General features: G+C 41.1%; 1 long non-coding RNA gene across 2 annotated transcripts in view; it reads left to right on the top strand.

The window, feature by feature from the left end:
* The first annotated feature begins 696 nt into the window (after positions 1 to 696).
* Positions 697 to 15,923, top strand: part of LOC133410140 (uncharacterized) — a 42,348-nt gene continuing 27,121 nt past the window's right edge. For both annotated transcript variants that reach the window (XR_009769498.1, XR_009769499.1), the window contains exons 1-2: positions 697 to 964; positions 2,507 to 2,610. This is a non-coding gene — a long non-coding RNA (uncharacterized LOC133410140). The remainder of the gene's footprint in view (positions 965 to 2,506; positions 2,611 to 15,923) is intronic.

The raw sequence follows: 15,923 nt of genomic DNA, 5'->3' as shown, positions 1-15,923 counted from the left end.
AGGCTAGGTTTGGACCTAAATGTTGGCAGGTCAAAATCTGACTGAAAATAAAATACGTCATCAGAGAACAAACCTAAAATTATTTTGGGGGAATTTTTTTCTGCAGGCAACATTTTTAAAGGGACACTGTGTAGCATTTTCAGTTGTGAGCTGGCCAAAATCAATGTCTGCGTTTATATGTGTTATCATTGGTGTATTATGACCGCTACTCCTAATGTGATACATTATTGTAAGCAAAGAATTCTGATTGATTTACATATAAGAGTGGTGACCCAGTAGGGGAGCGCCATGACAGTCTGCCATCTTGAAACTACAACGGCGGCTGTCAAGGGGACAAGCAGCACCAAACGTGGAATAACTTTGCTGTTAGATTAAGACACCGGAGCAGAAGATCAGTTCATTACCATACCCCAGCAAACCTGCACTACTGCAGCAGCATAATACAGGATATGCAATGGAGACAGTTGCCCCATCAACAAGAAAGTAGAAAAGGTAACTTCAGCAGCGGAGCATTCAAAAGAGGATAAACATCGGTCTAGCCTTCCCCAGGTGAAAGGAGCTCATGAGAAAAAATGATTTTAAAAGGGACACTGAAGTTGCCAGCTTTCTCCTCGACAAGTAAGGACTTGTCGTGTTGCCACACCGCCTTGGATTTTGCCTTTTCGGGCTTGGTCACAGTGTTGCGTCACTATTAAATTCATATTATTGTTATTCCAATGGAAGTATTGTGAGACGTAGCTGTGTTACATGGAACAGCACCTCGTCACATAATCGCAAAGGGACAAAAATCGACAACGGACTATGTTTTTACAGCGTTCCTGCTTGGCGGCGGCAAGTAAAAGGGAATTCTAGTAGTTTCAGATTACGTCAGATGGTCTTGATGTCATCTGTAAAAAAATAAATAATCTAACCTGCAACAATATCATGACCTCGACAAGAGTGTGCTCCTTACACTTTCATTACGGTAAGTGAAAACATATATCTGCATCCGGTTGTTTTTTTACACGCAACAAAACACGTGGGATGTGTCTTTATCTTTTTGTTCTTTTCTAATTGAAGAGCATTTAATTGCTCTGTCTGTCACTATATGTTGCTAGCATTAGTAGATGAACACTGATACATTTGTGATTAATAAATGATACTAAATAACAATTCCCTGACAAATTCGGTGAAAATTCTTAATTTCCCAAGGCACCCCTGATGATCTCTCACACTAGTGTGCCATGGCACCCTGGTTGGAAATCATTGGTATCAATAAATCAATGTAGCTTTTTATATTTGTTGCCCATCTGTTTCTAAGCAAAGGAATTTTTTTTTTAAACTCCTTAAATCCAACTCAGTGACTGGAGCAGTGTTGTACGTTCCCTGATTTTCTCACCTCCTACATCGCATATACTGTAGATGTTTTCAGCAACACTATATTATCAGGTATCATCAAATCCAAAGGTTAACAAAACATAATATGCATGGCTCTGCGGCTAGAAGGAAATTTCTTCATTTCATCAACTGAGTGTATACTTATGGGGTCTTAAAGGAGAATGAAACATACAATTTTGAGGCAAGAATATTTTGTATGTGCCCCCACTAATCTAAACATGACATTCTGATTAATATTGTATTTGTGGAATAAGAAATAAATAGATAAATTCATTAATTATCACCTATCTCAAGGAGTGCTCATGGTGGGCAATATCGCCATCTGGTGTCAACTGAACTTGACGTCACAAGTGCCCTCGCGAATCTCACGTGACCAAACTGGGAGATCAGCATATCGGGCTCCTATATATGCTGCCATAACTAGCAGAACTGCAGGGCTGATTACATGATGGTTTGAAAATTATTCTAGCAAGTTTGGGTTCAAACCATCACGTACTCAACCTCTACCTCCAGTCAAAAAGTCTAGGCCAGTCAAGCCAGCTGCCACAACGACCGCTGACAGCAAGCACCACGGCAACACGCTGGATGGATGCTGGAAGCCCCACCAATAATACATTAGCCATCAATGCCTTGCTACGCTTTTATTTTGAATTTAGCCCCCGCAGCTTCCAGCACGAACAATCGGTGCCGCGGCTGGCCCAACCTCGACTTCTTGACTATTGACTTGAGTTTACATTACCATCATATACTGTTGCCACCCATATCAACACATCATCCCGATATCAGCTTCAATCGCTTATTTAATATGCTAAACAAAAAAATAGAAAATTTATTACACTGTCATTGATTAAAATGGTAGCATACAATGGGCTGAAATATGTGGCACCAGAAACTGAATTTGTATCATTTATATTTGAATTTGAATTGCTAAATTTGAATAATTGCTATACAAAACTGAATTTGAATTACATAATTTGAATCTGTAGTGTTTAGTTTTAATCATTGTATTGAAAAACTAAATCTGAATAGTATAATATGACATTTAATGTAGTAGTTTGGAACTGAAGTCCAATAACCTTGCAAGTCATCCATCCAGCCATCCATATTCAACACTGCTTATCCTGGTTAGGGTCGTGGGGCGCTGGAGCCCATCCCAGCTGACTTCGGGCGAAAGGCGGACTACACCCTGAACTAGTCGCCAGTCAGTCGCAGGGCACAACCTTGCATGTCAAGGTAAGACTATTGAATGAAATGAAAATGCAATGAAAATTTAAACTATATATTTTCTCATTAGGTTTTATCATTTCAGATTCAGTTTGACAAATTATATTTCAAATTAGTTGTGACCAGATCCGGGTTCTGTAGAAATAGCATTCAATTGAAGATACATGGAGCTCCTCTTGGGCCAATCAGCGCCTGAGTTTTTGAGCATGTGACATCAGGCCTCTCTGGAAAGTCAACTCTCATAACCAGCTCTTTTAACCTTTATATCACCTGTCCTTTACCTTTGTTGAATACGTCATCGGGTCAGGGAGAGATTAAAAGGTGAGGAAAGGACAGTGTATTGCTTGGATCATATCACACTAAATTCTCTAGTATTTGTTATTTCCGTTTTTTTTTTTAACATAACGTCATCCAGGCATTGAACTCCATGGCCAAAGTATTACTGACACAAGGCTGTTAAAATGTTTCACTATCACTTTTTTCACTCTTTATTGATTATTGTCTTAAAAACAAACCAACAACAACAATAACAAAAAAACATCCTGACTTTTAATATAGGCCAAAATTACATCAAGTGTTTCATCAAGAAAGATTAATGAGCCTCACCTAGAAGAATCCATGCTCCCAAGCTATGACATTACCTCCTCAGTAACAGGTACTTACTTACTCCAAACTTTAGCCTTCAATCACTTTAGTAAAGTTTAACCATTGTCTTATTAGTATATAAAACTTTGTCCCCGAATCTTTTATGCTCATCCTGTATTTTTCTGCAAAATTCAGCTTATATTTTGGTGTAAAATCTGTACTTGTCCTTGAAGTCTTCTACAAACAGTTGATCTTAACGGCTTCATTTCTGCCCTCTGGAGTTTACTGTGTTGTTGATGTGACTAACAGTTCTTTAAGGATCTTTCTTTGGCGCGCTCAAAATTCAACTGTTGTCAAGCTGTGTTGATTTCCTTGTTCTACCCATTCAGTTTCTGTCGTTTTGTACACCAGGGCTTTCTTGCTTCTTCAGGGCATTCCAGTTGATTGAACTGGCTTTTGTGTGTGTGTAGGGACTCAGATTTCATCTTCTCTCAGCTTTACAATGATTTTTTTTTTAACCTATAGACAGCTCTGTGGTTCTGATTTTGGTTATACTTTACTTCTAACTAGTATAAATGAAGTGTTCACAGATTCAATGCAAATCTGAAACTGAGTGTAGACATTCTATTTATTGTGTTAATAGTCAATATAATTGGACACACCGAGCAATCAAAACACACCTGCCAGTCTCATTTCAATACTTTTGCTCACATGAACACACTCACTTTGCAGCCTGGTCATCCTGGAACGATGATTCCCCCCCCATCTGCGGTCCCTCCTCAAGGTTTCTTTTTTCCCCAAATGGGGTTTTGAGTATTTTCTTGCCCGATTGGGGGGTTAAATTAGGGGATGTCATCTGTGAATGACTCTTAATGGTGACTGTTTGCCTCATGGTACATTGTTTTCTGTATAGCCACCTGCAATGTGCCAGTATAAAAGACTGGGAGTTCTCAACTGGTCTCACCCAAAGACCCACATTTTCCCATGGACCTTAAGTTGGGTCCACTTCTATTGAAGCCCAACCAAGCAAATAGTTTTAAATAGAAATCCACATACTGTAATGTGCAAACTGCTTTTCAGAGCCCATCATTAAGGAGTTGAGAATTAAAATTAAATATCAAATTTACACAAAACATAAGGCCACCTGAATGAGGCATTTCATTCACATACTCGATCTGCATTGAGCAGAAATATGACAACACAGGAACATGACAACTGCAAGAAGAAAAGTAAATGAAATACAGTTAAATATCAACTCTAGAACAGAACTCAAGACCACCCCACCATTAGGGGTTTATGAGCTTTTCATCCTGCATATTTCCTGTGCTTGCCTTTCCAATAAAAACTCAGGTCGGCGCTATCGAATAATGTAAACTAAAACCAGCAGACATTGCAACAGCTTCTTACCTTTTGCCGTTAAATTCTTAAACAGTTAACTTACAATTTCTTTGCAGCATGTTGCCAATTTTGCACATCTCTGTCAGGACACTACTACATTATTCACACACTCACTGTTATCACGGTGCACTACTTGCATACTGTTGTCGATTACTACAGGCCACTCATGTGTTTGAGAACTCTGCACCATTTGCACAATTGTCACTATACCAGACCATTGCACTATTAGTCACTTTAAACTGCTCTAAATTGCTTGAGGACTATTATGTGCGCAATTATATCATTATATCATTCATCAGTATCATCACACTACTGATACACTTTCATTGCTCACTGAATCTCCACACTCGTGTTTTTTATGTCCTAAATGTATATTTTGTCATAGTGGCTGTGTTATTCTAGAGTGACTCCAACTACCGGACACAAATTCCTTGTGTGTCTTGTAACATACTTGGCCAATAAGGCTGATTCTGATTTCAGAATAAAATTCAGATGAGACTGAGTTAATTTTGTTGTTCGTCATGACTCATAAGCCACCGGTTGACAATCACTGTGCTAGACCCCTCTTCCTTTGTCATGCACCTACTGCCGCAATCTACCTAATGCCTTGATTTCTCTTTAGTTTTCTGGCTTGAATACTGACAGAACACACCATGGATGTTATGAAGATACTCTGCTTGTAAGAATCAGAAATACTCTAAATATCTGGGGGCATAAGAAAGAAAAAAGGATGAAGTGTAGATCAAGTTTCCTGCCCTGATGAAAATGGATACAACTTGACAGGTCACAGAGTAAATCATTATCTCAATTCTAAACAAGCCATTACTATCATTCGAGCTAATTTCATCTTCCGCCCTTTTGTCTCCGTTGTTAGTCATTTTGTGTGGATGTGCATATTCTTGACTCTCTATTATCATAAATCTAAATCAGTTTCAAGCACCAACATTGGAGACTTGAAGCGACCAAAGTGAGTGGCTTTCTTTGTCATTTAGTCATAGAGCGAATTAAATAATTATAAGGCAAATGTTGTGCATGCAACAATTATGCATAGTGAATGACAAAATAACCAAAGGCAATACGTGATACCTATCTCAGTATGTTGGATACATTTAAAAACAAATAATGCAATTTAGTTAGATAGTTAGAATTACAAATATTGGTTGAGCATATTTATTTGGAAGATCTAAAACTTTTAAATCACCCAGCAGACAAACATGAGGAGAAAACGGGATCCTGCAGTTCAAAACTGCTGAAAACTGTACAATGCCAAAGAGCATGCAAATAAGTGTCTGGAGCGTTTTCAGTACATCCATCCATTTTCTACCGCTTATCCGGGTTGGGTCGTGGGGGCAGTAGTTTTAGCAGAGACGCCCAGATTTCCCTCTCACCCAGCCACTTCATCCAGCTCTTCCGGGGGGATCCCGAGGCGTTCCCAGGCCCAGGACATGCCCGGAACACCTCACCAGGGAGGCGTCTGGGAGGCATCCGAATCAGATGCCCCAGCCACCTCATCTGGCCCCTCTCGATGTGGAGGAGCAGCAACTCCACTCTGAGATCCTCCCGGATGACCAAGCTTCTCACCTTATCTCTAAGGGAGAGCCCGGACACCCTGCGAAGGAAACTCATTTCGGCCGCTTGTATCCGGGATCTTGTTCTTTCGGTCACGACCCACAACTCGTGACCATAGGTGAGGGTAGGAACGTAGATCGACCGGTAAATTGAGAGCTTTGCCTTTCGGCTTAGCTCCTTCTTTACCAGAACGGACAGGCCTCCACTTGGGGGAGGACCTCATCCCCGACCTGGAGAGGGCACGCCACCCTTTTCCGACTGAGGACCATGGTCTCAGATTTGGAGTTGCTGATTCTCATATCAGCCGCTTCACACTCGGCTGGAAACTGCTCCAGTGAGAGTTGGAGGTCACGGCTTGATGAAGCCAACAGAAGCACATCATCTGCAAACAGCAGAGATGCAATACTGAGGCCACCAAACCGGACCCCCTCTACGCCTCGGCTGCGCCCTGAAATTCTGTCCATAAAAGTTATGAACAGAATCGGTGACAAAGGGCAGTTTTCAGTACAATGAGTACAAATATATTTAATTTCAAATAGCCCATTTTATGCATACTGTATTGCGTAACGTGTGATCTATGGAGCACTTTGAACTGGATTAGCTGTAAATTATTGTTTTTTGTCATTGAGAATGTGTTTCTACAGATTTGTGCCCAGTAATCAATGTCAGTGGACCCTGAAAGGTCTTTTACCCATTTTGCAACTGGCAAGTGTATTAAATTCGTACTTGAGATTAATTTGTCTACTTTTGAAAGGAGTTTTTTTTTGTGTGGAAGTAGTTCTACTATTTTCTGAACAAAAACAGGTAGTTCTAAAGTATTTCTGTGCGTTGAGAGTCTTTTAAGGATTGTTGTTCTAACTTTATACTATTGAAGGAAGTTATCATCTCTAATTTGGAATAAGCTTTCACTTGACGTGAATACATTCTTTTTTAATAAGTGATGTCGGCGATCAATACCACTTTGTTCCCATGTACTGCAGTAAAGGGGTGTTTTATTAATCTCAAAATCGTGATTGTGCCAGATTGGTGATGTTAAATGTTGTAAAGTGTAAAATGTTTAAAGGCAAGTACTGTTACAACTATAAAATGCAATTTTTTCCCCCTCCCAGCTTTAACGGCTTCGCTTGAACACTGATCCACTTTATTCACGGAGTTTTCCTGATCTCAGGAGCATCACATTTGTGTTTCCGGTTCATTAACTGAATTTTCCGATTGTTTAAATCAAATACGGGATGTAAGGTGTACGATACAGCAAGTTGAAGGCGATCAAATCATAAGATTCTAGACATTATTTTCATGCTGTCAGTTCTCCAAATGAGAAGCAACTTCTTCTTAACTATTTGTCACCATTAATAGTTATTCAAAGTATATTTAACACAGTATCGTCGTTATCATTAGTGCAAGATCAGTCTGCCAGTTAAATGCTAACGTACAGTGGGAAATGTCTTTGACGAGGTAACAGAAATTAGCATTGTTATTGCAATAATTCTAAACCATCAAACAACTGTTACTTTAACGCAATCACAACAATAACACTTACAAATTGAACAAACAACGGTTTGATAAGGCATCCTCTGCTGTATGAAAAAAATACCAACTGTTGTAGTTTAGCTCCAAATTTCCTTTCGATTACTGATTATCTACTGTACTTTCGCTTCACATCTTTTATCAACTCTACCTGTGTAACACTACTGCCACTGTCAGGCTAAAGTGAGCAAACCAGGAGGGGCAGCACAGTCTTGTAGTTGCATGAGTAATATACTGTATGTCGGCTGAGAAACTATACACATACTGCAAGTGTACATCTATCCACAGGCACCTCATGCACACAAATGAAAGCCTTTTTACACATTATACTGAAATGTGTTCATATAACATACTGCTGAGATGATCCAAATCTCTTTGAAGCAGTCAGGTAGGTTTTCATTAGGGCCTCACCAAACGTCTACCACGTCTTAATTTTTGCACCAGCCCCCAAAGCCGGGCAAGACCCATCAGCTGCCTCCAGGGAAAAAGAAATCATAACAGGCAAAAAGGCCTGTTATGATGCTTGCAGTTTGACAACATCCCTCATAAAAGTTGATTGTTGAACTGCTGTCTAGGGGGTTCTGGTACCATATCTGGTAATGCGTGTTTTTGTTTTACATATAAACAAACACCAGCCAGGAATTGTCCCCCGACCAAAAGATGAAGAGAGATCACCCTCTTATCCACAGGGGTTGGACTCCAATGAACAGGCACCAAGCTGGTGCCCCTCCAATGGGAAGGTGGACCCATCCTGCCCTTTTGAGCTGTGTCCAATGGGCGGCCCAATGGGTGCATGCGCTACTACACTACTCCAGAAAAAAAACAAAACTAGTAAAACGGTGATTGTTCGTACTTTACAGTAGATTATGCCATTGTGGAGGTGTAATTATGTGAAGATAGCAGGTATGGACACTGAAAACCAAAAACCAAACCATGGGTCTTCAATGGCCCAGCAAAGGGACTTGCCAAACCGCCCTTGCACCCTCTACTTAAAAGAGGCCACCAGCCTCCCCTCCTCACACAAAAATAGCTCCCCTCCTCTTTTTAGGGGAACACTAAGGGCTCTATTTTCGTAACTGGTGTATATCCATCGCGGGGCCTGCGCACCTCTGTGAGGAGGCGGGTTAGACCCGATGTTGGTAATTTTGTAAACTGGCATACATCAGCGCATTTAAAAGTGGGACGTCTCCGCTGGTGTGGGTGACATCACAGCCGACCTTAATCCTGTCCAATCGAAGCGGCTCCTCTCATTCCCTTCGAATGCAGCAAGAAAAATGTGCAATTTGCTTCTGTTTATCATCTACAGTATGTGTGCTAACTGATCACCCTGAGTGTATATAGAGTAAAGACACAAAACTTCAATTTCTCAGGTGTTTGGAACTGCAAAATACAGTAACCGTATTGCACTTTAAAATCAAATCCACAAATGAGAATCTAGGAATTATTTTACTCCATTTTCTACCTGTGCATAATAATTCTCAAAACCTAAATAGATTTTCAAACAATACCAACTAAAGTGTGAACTATTTTAAATGGATGAGAAAGTGATAAACTGCCCTGCAAATGTATAAACCTTATACATTAACCATGCATAATAAATACATATATTTTATGGCATATGTAGGATTCCACCAAAACAAAATGCTATTGTAGTGAAGCTGTTGACTAACATTAAACTGCACATATTTTAACTATTACCGCTGCAAGGATTCATTTTCATTGATCTATCAGCAAATTAATTCACCACTATTCAGTCACAGCGGTTGCTAAAACCAACCCGCTCAATCGCAGTTGCTGTGTCCGAAATCGTATAGTGCACTATATAGTGTATAGCGAATATGCCCTATGGAACCTGTGTCGACGGCACCCCCACGAGCGGATAACCTTGCATTCCTGCCTTCTGAACCGCAACGAGCCTGTCTGTTTCCACAAGACTCAGGAAATCTGTTTGATGTAACCCGAGCCATAAACTGGTCAAGAGACCTCCCCCAGCCATTCGTACTGGTTTCTCTTTTCCTTTTCTGAAAACTGATCTAATGACCAAGAGTTTGGGATATCCTCTTTTCAAATGTGACAGTTGGGGACCATTGACAACAATGGATTTATTAGTTAGACACGCCACAAATTGAACTATGACTCACAGATCTACGCAGGAACTCATCCAGAGGAATTACAACTGACCTTGGGTCATTAAAATGTCCCACCGGACACCTCTGGGACCATCAGTATTGCTTGAGCGAACACTACGGGATCATCAGTAGTGCATGGGCGACACCGACTAGTCACTGCAAGCTTTTTGGTTATGACTGCTATTTAGCGTGTTAAACGTCTGTTTTTATATTTTAGGAAACCCTGCACAAATGCTCCAAGTGTATCTCATGATACCAATGTTACTAATGACTGTTTTTCCAGGTCTGCTGCCAAATCTGTTTGTCAACCGAATAAGATGATTGTGTTTTACCTCAGACAACGCGAAAATGTAACATCACGGACATTAAGTGTTATTAGCCACCAAATAAGGTTGAAACACTCATTGCATAACTTAACCATGGTGTGTGAGATAATGCAAAAGCAACAAATATGTGTCATGTTTTATGTTTTTCTTTGTTGAAAAGTTACTTACATTTATACAAAAAATTCACTCCCTCCGTCTGCGACGCATCTCGTCCTGCCATTCTTCTACTTTTTATTCTCTGAAGACGCAAAGCATTATGGTACTGTATATCATGACTCCTTGAGTGACCATCGGTTCGTCACAACATTTTGCTATGCTTTGTGGGAAATTTTGAGTGCACTATATAGGGCACTGAATTTGATCAGTAAGCATTCGGACACCACTATAAAATATATAGTGCACCATATAGTGGTTCGTGAATGATTTCGGACACAGACAATGTCTTTTATGTATTGCGGACCCTCCGGCACACAACAGTCTCCCTCTTCCTCAACCTGCGCCTCCCCCTTGGCTTTCTCATCCAATTACAAGTCAGGGCTCATCCTATACACATTCAGTTTTAACACAACACATAACTGCAGGGTCACTACCATATGTTTCAAAATTCATTCTGTCGGCTGGCTTGTTGCCCTTGTTTTGGCCCGTGGGCTGTATGTTTGACACCACGTCCATTGAAGCTTGCTGTTCAATATAACATTTGCATGATCACATATTACCTTGGCTTCATGCATGTCCCCTCAAGCCCTCTCCTGCAAAAGAGGGGCAAGATCCTGTTGTTATTTGGAGTTGGAGGGCATTAGCCGCTGATGTCTTTACACTTGTAAATGAACCTTGCGCTCCTCCTAATCTGTCTGTTTAATGCACTATAGATTTTATTTCATCTCGTGTAATATCACATTCTCAATAATGATCATCAAGCTGACACTGTCCCCTCCTGCGGAAATTAAATCTTACCACTGAGTGCAAAACTAATAAAAGATGTTGAAGGAGGAAATAAAAATAAATAAACATAATGCATGGTAAGCAGCAGGGATTTGTCTTCAGTTGCACAAGACAATTACACAAGGAATTGGAATTTATCAGCTACTTCACCTCTCAAAGGCTCCTTAATGGGCTGCCATCACTGGGCAAGAACTCACTGACATCATCTCACTAATAGAGATGTACAAATGCATGTGGCACTTCTCTCGCATGGGGATTTACATACAGTGTACAATCACACATTTTTCTCCATAATAAATGTTCTAAACATTCAAATAGTTATGCAATTAAACTATGTCCTCTTCATTGTTGTTGCTGAGGAACTTCCCAACAAATTTAAAGCATCAACCTCATTTTAATAGTATTATCATTCTGTAATTGTTATTAATGCTAGTGGTTTGCATTAGTGATATATGGAATGGGTGTGTCACATTTTTCATTTACTCCATAGAAAAGAAAATATTAATAAAAATGACCATTACATATATAGTCAACATAGTTGATAAAATAAAATAAGGAATTTGTCCACCCGCTAAGGTTATCGCAACTTCCGTCGAGGAAGACTTAAAATTAAAATTTTGAAGTATGAACTTTCAGTTGTTGTTTTACACATTTGAGATGACACTGATGCTGGACCGAGGGAGCATATGTTGCACTGTAAGTGCTATTTAATCATTCCAACAACTGATATAGCAATACAGGTTTTGTGCATACATGTTCTTAACAACAGCTACAACAGAAAAACATTTGTAAAGTTCCTTTACCGGGGTCATTAACCAAGCGTGCACCAATGTGAGCATCTACTACGTCACAACGAAGACAAAGGTATTCTCCCACAAAATCGCTGCACATTCAGTATATAAATGGAAGAAAATATAATCCCTCGCTACATCGCGGTTCACCTATTGCAGATTTCTTTTAAACATATTTATATTGCCGATAATTCGCCATATCACAGGATTTCTTTATATATATATATATATATATATATATATATATATATATATATATATATATATATATATATATATATATATATAAAAATATGTGAAAAAATAAACAAGCCGGCACGGTGATGACTGGTTAGCACATCTGCCTCACAGTTCTGGGGACCAGGGTTTAAATCCCGACCCCGCCTGTATGGAGTCTGCATGTTCTCCCCGTGGCTGGGTGGGTTTTCTCCGGGCACTCCGGTTTCCTCCCTCATCCCAAAAACATCCTTGGTAGGTTGATTGAGGACTCTAAATTGCCCGTAGGTGTGAATGTGAGTGTGAATGGTTGTTTGTTTCTATGTGCCCTGCGATTGGCTGGCGACCAGTTCAGGGTGTACCATGCCTCCCGCCCAAACATAGCTGGGATAGGCTCCAGCAGCCGAGAGTTTGTTGACAGTCAATGAGTACGTTCGGAAATTCAATCTCCGAGAGTGCAGTGTTCAGAGAGGCAGAGCGCGGTTCATTTTCTATGAATTTACGAATGAGCGTGTTGGCCATTGGCAGGGATACATCAGTGGGTCCGCTAAATTGCATGTGTCAGTTCTGCCTGTAACATCTCGTCCTGCCTGACGCTCCGTCCGCTCTGTCTTCTCAGTCAGAGCGGCGGGAGTGCGCTCCGGCACTCCCAGAGTGTGGCGCTTCGAATAACCCAACGGCACACTCCAACAAGTTTCCGACCGTTTCGGAGTGTAGAGAGTGCGCTTGGAGGGAATTTACGAGTGTACCCTATGTCTCACAGTTACCGTGTTTCGTTACTTTATCAATAAATGTGAGATAAATAATACAGTACTTTATTTGAAGCCCTACAATGCCACCCAAATGTTCTGTGCCTTGAAAATATACGCAGTTAGCGGCAGAGGAAGATGCAAGCAGTAGCAGTTAACTAGCAGAAAAGATTAAACTTCTCGAACTGTTGAAGGAAGGGAAAAGGTTTGCAGCCATTGTGGCACAAGAGAATCTTTGTTCAGTACATAACAAAAGGCGACAATAATATCAGCTGTAATGCTCTTCCCGGCTGTGCACTACCAAATCAAAATCAAATTCGGCATCAATTGCAATGTTGAGTACCTTTATAGAATTTTATATGTTGTTAATATTATGTATGTTTAAGAGTATAAAAAGTGTTTACGAGTGTAGGAAATGTTCGTGAGTAAGGTAGCGGTTAATAAGAGTATGGGAAAGATTACTAAAGCTGTGTCCAAAATCACTCACTAACCACTATATAGTGCACAATTTAGTGGTTACGCCATTTTGTTGTGGTCTCCGAATGCTTAGTCATCAAATTCAGCGTCCTATATAGTGCAATCAAAATTTTCCACAAAGCATAGCAAAAACTAGTGACCAAGTGATGGTCACTCACCGAGTCATGATATACTATAATGCATTGCATCTTCAGAGAAGAAGAAGTAGAAGAATGCAACAGCCTATTTTTGTTATTTTGTCATTAACAGAGCGGCATGTAGTGTCCGAAAGCTTTTTTGAATGAGCTCACTCTGTAGTCCACTATATAGTGCAACCCTACATCGGGAGTAGCTATTAGTGAGTGAATGAACGATTTCGGGCACAGCCCAAGTGTGGGACTGGGGAGATTCATACAGCTTTAAAATGTGTGAAAAAAAACACGGCCACCACTTTGCGGATTTCACCGATTGCGGAGGTGGTCTGTTACCTAACCATAATGATAAACAAGGGATGACTGCAATCGGTTCTCCATTTGCAGTGAGAACAGCTTCCACTCTTCTCGTGAGAGTCTACACAAGATGTTGGCATGTGTCTGTGAGAATATTTGTCCCTTCATCTGGAATAGCATTTGTGAGGTCATAGGCCACTTACGTTTGACCTGAGAGAGGGCCTCCTGGCTCACCAAGTCCGTTGTTGTTGATCCCAAAGGTGCTTCATCAGGTCAGGGTTCTGCGCAAGTTATTCCACACAGAACTCTTCCAAGCATATCTTATGGACCTTGCTTTGTGCACTGGAGCTCCGTCATACTGAAACAGAAAGCGGAAGCACAGAGTTGGAAGCACATAATTGTACAAAAGGTCTTGGTAAGATAATGTTAATATTCAGTGAGCTTCCACTCAGCTGCCCGCAATAAACCGCTGGACAAGCATCTCCCCAGATAACTCACACCTAACCTTCTTGTCATCTTCCTCCTCTCTTTTCTCCTCAACTCTTCTCCTGGTCTCTGCCACCCCTCCTCCCGCTCCTCTAGCTGGCTACTTGACAGTTCGAGCCAGTCAGGGTCACCTCCCTCACTTCCCAGGGATTTGAAGGGTGCAGCTCTGGAGCTGGAGGCCCCACGCCCCAGCGGCTCCCTGACTTGCCCCCAGCGAGTAGGGAGTGAAGTGCAGGCAAGTCTGGGTCACAATGCTGAATACGAGCTGCGGGCCTTGAGGCTTGGCCTGGCTCGGCCAGGCACTGACACTTCTTGCTGTGAAATAAAGCGGGACGTAGGCTGCCAGGCACTGACATGACCTCCTCAAACTGATGTGGTACACACTGGCAGCGTTCTCACCAATGCTACAGAGGTTGAAAACAATCTCTGCCCCTTTTCAGTTCCTACTTTTTACTTAGTTTTTATTGAAAGCATTTTCCTTATTTTTCTTGAACTTTCTCGATAAATCATTAATTTTGTTCCTCTAGCAATAACTTCCTACATCAGATTGATTGGAGGTCTATAGTCTCCACGACAGTGGGGTTTTCTGCATGAATAAAGCACAGCATGCAATCTATTTTAATCATATGATTTGCTAGATTTTATTTCTCCATGACATTTTTATGTACAACCCCAATTCCAATGAAGTTGGAACGTCCTGTTAAAGAGAATACAATGATTTGCAAATCATGTTCAACCTATATTTAATTGAATACCCTACAAAGACAAAATATTTAATGTTCAAACTGATAAAATTGATTGTTTTTAGCAAGTAATCATTAACTTAGAATTTTATGGTGTTCCAAAAAAGCTGGGTCATGTTTACCACTGTGTTACATCACCTTTTCTTTTAACAATATTCAATAAACGTTTGGGAACTGAGGACACTAATTGTTGAAGCTTTGTAGGTGGAATTTTTTCCCATTCTTGCTTGATGTACAGCTTCAGCTGTTCAACAGTCCAGGATCTCCATTGTCGTATTTTACGCTTCATAATGCGCCACACATTTTCGATGGGAGACAGGTCTGGACTGCAGGCAGGCCAGACTAGTACCCACACTCTTTTACTACAAAGCCACGCTGTTGTAACACGTGCAGAATGTGGTTTGGCATTGTCTTGCTGAAATAAGCAGGGCCGTCCACGATAAAGACGTTGCTTGGATGGCAGCATATGTTTCTCCAAAACCTGTATGTACCATCCATCCATTTTCTGAGCCGCTTCTCCTCACTAGGGTCGCGGGAGTGCTGGAGCCTATCCCAGGTATCTTCGGGCAGGAGGCGGGGTACACCCGCCAGCCAATCGCAGGGCACACATAAACAACCAACCATTTGCACTCACATTCACACCTACAGGCAATTTAGAGTTGCCAATTAACCTACCACGCATGTTTTTGGGATGTGGGAGGAAACCGGAGTGCCCGGAGAAAACCCTCGCAGGCACGGGGAGAACATGCAAACGCCACACAGGCGGGGCCGGGGATTGAACCCCGGTCCTCAGAACTGTGAGGCAGACTCTCTAACCAGTCGGCCATTTGCACTAATTCAGCCCCATACCATCACAGATGCTGGCTTTTGAACTTTGCGTCCATAACAGTCCGGATGGTTCTTTTCCTCTTTGGCCCGGAGAACACGACGTCCACAATTTCCAAAAACAATTTGAA

This window comes from Phycodurus eques, chromosome 11 (assembly GCF_024500275.1).
Source record: "Phycodurus eques isolate BA_2022a chromosome 11, UOR_Pequ_1.1, whole genome shotgun sequence".
Classification (NCBI taxonomy): domain Eukaryota; kingdom Metazoa; phylum Chordata; class Actinopteri; order Syngnathiformes; family Syngnathidae; genus Phycodurus; species Phycodurus eques.
This window is presented reverse-complemented; position numbering and strand designations above follow the sequence as displayed.